A 5,967-nucleotide genomic window follows, 5' to 3' on the forward strand; every position below is an offset into this window, starting at 1 on the left:
TTCAATGATTGTATTGCCGGGTTGGATATGACTATACCTAACAGCACTGCTGTCGGGTGCGGCAGGCCGCACTTCCTACATAGTATGGTACGGGTGCTGCTAGGCTCCAGATTTGTAAACTGTCTGGAGAGTAGCGAAAGTGTTGTTCTGAGCTGGAGCTCAGATGAGCTCGTTATCTTCATCGCCCGTTCACGTCTAGATTCGAGCCGCTTCTTGTACATAAAGTTGTATAGCGATGTCGTCTATCCCGTATTTCTCCAAAAGCCTGCAGACAGGCCCACCGTTGTCGGCTCGTAAATGCGACGGCCGCCATTTAACACCCGGGCCACGACTCGGTTGCCGTCCGTTCACTGCCGCATATTTACTGCATGCCTGGACTGACCGCCTCACCTGCCTCCCATCCTGCCTCTACAAACCCCAAGTACTATTTTAATACACAAAACATTGCCGCCGCCCAACCATATATAATTCAAAAATTTAAACTGTTCTCAATGGAGGTGGTGCTGCTTGGACATGTGTAAAAAAAACAATCAATGCTCATCCCGACATTTGGTAACATTTAGTTATTTGACAAAAAATAATCAATGACCAACGAACACAAGCAGTTCTGAAACTTGTAGCAACAGTCACGAGCCTAACATTTTTTGTATGAACATTTACTCACACCACCACAAGTAGTAAGGCAGATCATTTGAAAACAGATACCCAAGGCTGGCAGCAGAATGGAAATCTATGAAAACTCAATCCAAAATGCTCAACTAGACATCATTTGCATTGCACATCTACGCTTAAGAAAATTCACTAGTACAATGAAGAGCTTACTACCAATTGTATTCCACAGCATCAACTAAAGACTAAACACCCAGTTCAAACAACACTATATCATACCACTGATGTTCCACTAGATGTGTCGGCAGAAGTGCAACTTTCAGATACAGATGGCATCAGAAGCACAACTTTCATACAACAGATGCACTCATACAGGATTGTCCGAATTGCTTGAGTATAGCCATTGTGTATATCTTCACAGCATGGTCCTCAATAGCTAAGTTTGCCCTCATTAGCGGCCTCCCCTATCATTTATCACAAAACAAAACAAGGTTATTATCAAGAATTCCCCTGGTTCCAGCCCTCGATAATATCATTCAAGCAGCAACATGCAATTCTAGTCATCTTCTCTTCATACTTCTCTGACTCGCGGTCGAATTGAGATAACTAAAGGTAGATCAGTCAAAGGCTACATCAGGAAGTGGTGCGTTCGGCATGTATGAAAGTTGTACTATCGCTGAGGGAGTTCCGGTTGTAATTCCTCAGCACGCTCATCAAAGCGACCCTAAGAAACCAATTGGAAACAACTTTTTCGTCATCAGAAAGCAGCATTGGCGCTAGTAAAACACCTTGTTCCTAACCAGGACAGTGAAGAACAGAAACATAAACACACCCAACAACATCAATGGAGAGACTAATGTATCTAGTAATGAGATGGACAGGTCAGATGCATCAAATCCAATGAGCAACCAATGGAAAAGGTAGCTGTATAAACAAAAAACCAGGAATACAAGAAAAATACCTAGCAGCAGAGAAAAACGAAACATCAGAAGGCAGAGGTCATAGTCTAGACAACGGCACTGGAGCGGAAAAACATGGGAGTGAGGACAATAGGTGTCACATAAGTATTTAGTATACGTTATATTGTGCAAAGACAATAAACAACAGTTTTTTCTTCACATTTTATTCGATCAATGATAGATGTGTAAGCAAGTAACTAAACCTTATTTAATCTTTGTACATCGTTTCAGAAATTATAAGGAGGTTGTCAACACCGCGGGTGAGCTCATCGTTAATCAGGTTATCCTCATGCAGCCCATCGTCATAGGTAGATTTTAAAGGTAAATTGTGATCTAAAAATATTGCACGAATTTCCAAAAAGTATAGAGGTCTGGAGGGAAAAGGTGTCGAGATGATCCCCTTCATACATGTCTCGCAATGCAAGCAGCTTATCTTATTTGAACATCAGAATGCATTACTACTGCCTCTACATGTGATAGATGTTAGCGAACATGTTCATCATACTTAGAAGTTAAAACCAATGGAAAAAGGCATTGCTTGTCCTCCATCCACAAAGAAATAATAATATAGTGATTGGCTGCATCAGGAGAAATATGTAAATCGTAAGATTTAACAAATTTGTCTAACCTATATAGATAATATAATAAATAATAATCATTCAAAGCAGCACATGGATAGATAAGACATACCACACCAAATCAACAGCATGAGCAACACTAAAATATATCTCCATGGCATACCAGAAATCAGCTGTGCAGGAAATAAATTGATAAAATTATAAATGACACACTTATTCAAGGTCCATGACTGAAGCTACCTTAAGAACGATTAACTTATCCTAGCAAACACTTAAGATCCAATAATGAAAGAAATCCTAGTTGGACTAAAAGGTATTGATGTTACATTACATGATAAACCAATATTTTGAGTGAGCTCCATCGACAAAATTCTGTAGCGCCTTTCTTAAGTGGTTTGATATGATCAGAACCAGCTAGGCCAAAGAAAATAAATATCTATGGTAGAAGTTTGAAAGCAATATGAGATTCTTTAACGGCATGGACACACTGCACATAACCTGCATGCCGCAAAGAAATCACTTTTATGCCTAACTAATGGCCTGTAGTTGTAACATGAGAACAAAGGTATAGATCACCGAACAATCAGCTAGAAGTGCGTAGGACCCAAGATGAAAGCAACAAAAGTACAAGGCTGTTGAGTAGTGACTGCGGATCTAGCCCAGCATGCCACAGATATTGGTTTTGGCGTGGGACTCCTCTGTGACCATGCTTCGACAGCCCGAAGTCTGAAACCTTTGATCGCAGCTGCTTGTCCATCAGGATGTTGCTCATCTTGATGCCTCAGTGGATGATCAACGGCATGCATCCACTATGCAGGTCCAACAGAAAAAAAGTTACAAAACCCAGATTTCTGTTTTCTATTGTTATCTATAAATATACTTGGAAGTAATTAATCTAGCACTCCACACGAATAAACTGAAAAGCAATATATAGTTCAATCGCTCTAGAAATAAATGCTTGAACTATATGTACATTTCAAGCCTGCGATGAATAACCAAAACACCGTTAATCATATGTGGATTGGGAACAGTTGAATGGTGGTGATTGCTAAGGACACTAGTTTCTAGTTATACTGTACACAACAACAAAATCATCACGTCATTTTCCCCTTTTCGAGATGCTGAGGTCCACCATTCCATAACTAGTTGCCACAAATCTACATCCCGCACAAATCTGATCCAGATTTCAGAGGAAAAGAATCTCAGCAATAGTGCTATCAGACACAACCAAAGTATATACGAATTTCTAAACCGCACACACCTTTATGTCCACCCCGGGGCTTGCGGATTCACCATGCCGGTCGACAGCTCCAATACCGTGGACGAGCTTTGCCATCCTCCATTTCACGCCTGCTTGTTCCTCACGGATATGTGCGGCCGCGCTCACCGCTGCAGCCGACGATTGCTCTAGACTGCCGATAGGCGCCACCGTCCTGCAAACCAGCTCCTATGTCAAAGGGAATCTGGCGAGAATCAAATTACAGGACAGACTCAAAATTGGCAAGTGTGCGCTGCAATTTGTAGGAAATCAGGGTGTTAGAAGGGAGAGAGGGTTTTGGTGAAATTGTTGTTCGTTGTATTGCTTGAGCCTCGTGGGCATATATATAGGAGTACATGGTCAACTTGGAGTACAAGACAAGCCGGAACATATCCTAGTCTATCTCATATTTCCTAAATAAACATAATACTCAACACAGGGCAATGTTACAGCTTTTACCTGCTGATGGGCAATGGCATCATCTTCTTCCCAGGGCCTCCACTCTCTCCCAACCTCTTCTCGGCGTCCATGGAAGTGCGCAGCAAATTCAGGGGGAGAGAAGTCCCCAGCCCCGACGTGCCGGAAACTCGTTGACATTGTTTTGCCTGATTTGCTTTATGAGATCTCAGTTGTACATGTCAATATGCTTATGTGATGGCCAATGGATTGTCTCACCGAAATTAGGGGAAAGTGAATGGTTATGATTCTCTCTATGCTCTACGATATACCACCCATTGTCTTCTTCCCAGTAGAAGTATTATCAGTGCAGGGCATTCACATCTGCATGAGCCTTGTGTTCTCTACACCTGCTTTACCCTGCATCAGGGTATGAAAAACCTTTTAATCAGATGCCAGTACAAAGAATACACTTGAATGTATCCGCTGCACCCAACATTCATGAACGATGGCATCAAAAATTTGACTCACCTCACAACCACAGAATATATCTTGCATGCATTTCGTCCACTCCACATTTAGCCGGATCTTCCCGTACCGTATGCCAAAACCTTTTTCCCATGAATACAGGTTGTAGAAGTCATAGGCCTCACCCACAAAGTCGAATGAGGTGCCAAGTACAGTACAGGTGTGATCACATTCTCTATCGGGTTCTCTGCAAAACACCTCATAGCCTTCTCGAACGCACTGATCCGAGTAGGGCATGGCACCCCTGCTTGGTGCTGCAGCTCCGGTCCTAAGCCTGCAACCACCCAATCAATTTACCATCAGTTAACTGAATGGACTGAACTACCTTCTTTCTGAACCTAGGAGACTATATGTGCCTCTGTTCTTCATCCCCACACTACAACATCTAACTGAATTAACGACAGACAGTCAAGCTCCTGTACTGTACTCACCTCTTATTTCACCCGGGTGCTTCGGGATTCATCTTCCCAGTTGACAGTTCAGACGTCGGAGGGGAGTGCTACCTCTTGCCCGACAAGATCTGCACCTCTCTGCTTTCACCATCCTTTCCTGCACCGACACCGCCGGTTCCATGGCCGCCGGCTCAGGCTCCGTCTGGTACGCCAGTAGGCCGCCATTCACAACTACCGGGGCAGACATCAAACTCTCTCCAACCTCCTCCAACACAGCAGATCTAAATCACGTGAAGCAACCAAAATCGCTTGCACTCAGGCACACCGCCGCACGAAAAAAATGCCGACAACCTCGCCGGAGAAGGAAGGGTCCACGTACCTGCCGATGGGCTGCATCAGGAATTCCATGGTGGATCGCCGCCGCCGCCGCTGCTCCTTGCCCCCTAATCGCACTCCTCCGCTTCACAAACCCCACTCGTTCTCTGGTCGAGAACTCGCTGGTACATTCAATTCGAGGCTGGTGCGTCCCCACCGTATAGCGATTTTTTCGATCCACGGATCAGACGGCGGCTCCGATTCTGATCCATGGAACACCTCGCCGGCGGGGAACGGCCGTCCAACCGCGCGTCTACTCCGCCTTCTGTTCCCCGTCACCTAGGCCCACTACCCCACATCTGCCGGATACGTATTTCGCAACAGTGCTCATTTTCCTGGAGACCAGTCGAGCTTGTATAATATATTGGCACAGATCCGCACGCACTCACCAACGCTGTGGATAGCGAGCTCATATGAGCTCGCGTGCAGTTACTCCACGTCCCTAGCTTCTTTAAGAAGATGCATGCATGTTGCTAGAATCTTCTTTCTTTTCTAATTCAGACAATGAACAGAAGAAATTTTGTACTGGTTGTTTTGCGTCCAGTTGTCTTAAAACTGTACTGGTCATTTTCCTTGATAATTGAACTGTGGAAACATCTTATATTAGTTTAGAAGGGAGTATTAGATTAAAACGCCCTTTGGATATCTTTGTTCATAAAAAGTGTGTGTACTTAGTCTTTTCTCCATTTTAAATACCAGTGTAGTTTTTCAGGAAAGAAGGCATTACCCCCGGCTTAGCATTCTATCGGTAGATCGTCGTTCATGTTGCTTGAACAAAGCCTATGTTACCATCTTCAAGCGGCTAAACCTAGAGGCCATTTAGTACTACAAACTGGTAGACACATGCATTTGTGTTTTCTTGTCAAAATAAT

At 43.8% G+C, this 5,967-nt stretch overlaps 1 long non-coding RNA gene across 3 annotated transcripts; it reads right to left on the bottom strand.

Annotated features, from left to right (window-relative positions):
- Positions 1–656: 656 nt before the first annotated feature.
- Positions 657–5,411, bottom strand: LOC119359126. 3 transcript variants are annotated; one of them, XR_005172386.1, is made up of 7 exons: positions 5,100–5,411; positions 4,760–5,001; positions 4,332–4,602; positions 3,864–4,220; positions 3,408–3,579; positions 1,187–3,320; positions 657–1,073 (listed from the first exon to the last, which is right to left on the bottom strand). It is a non-coding gene; the product is annotated as an uncharacterized LOC119359126 (long non-coding RNA). The 3 variants fall into 3 exon arrangements; XR_005172389.1 differs by lacking the exon at positions 1,187–3,320 and having other exon boundaries at positions 665–1,073; XR_005172384.1 differs by lacking the exon at positions 657–1,073 and having other exon boundaries at positions 2,316–2,955.
- Positions 5,412–5,967: the final 556 nt, after the last annotated feature.

This window comes from Triticum dicoccoides, chromosome 1A (assembly GCF_002162155.2).
Source record: "Triticum dicoccoides isolate Atlit2015 ecotype Zavitan chromosome 1A, WEW_v2.0, whole genome shotgun sequence".
In the NCBI taxonomy this organism is placed as follows: Eukaryota; Viridiplantae; Streptophyta; class Magnoliopsida; order Poales; family Poaceae; genus Triticum; species Triticum dicoccoides.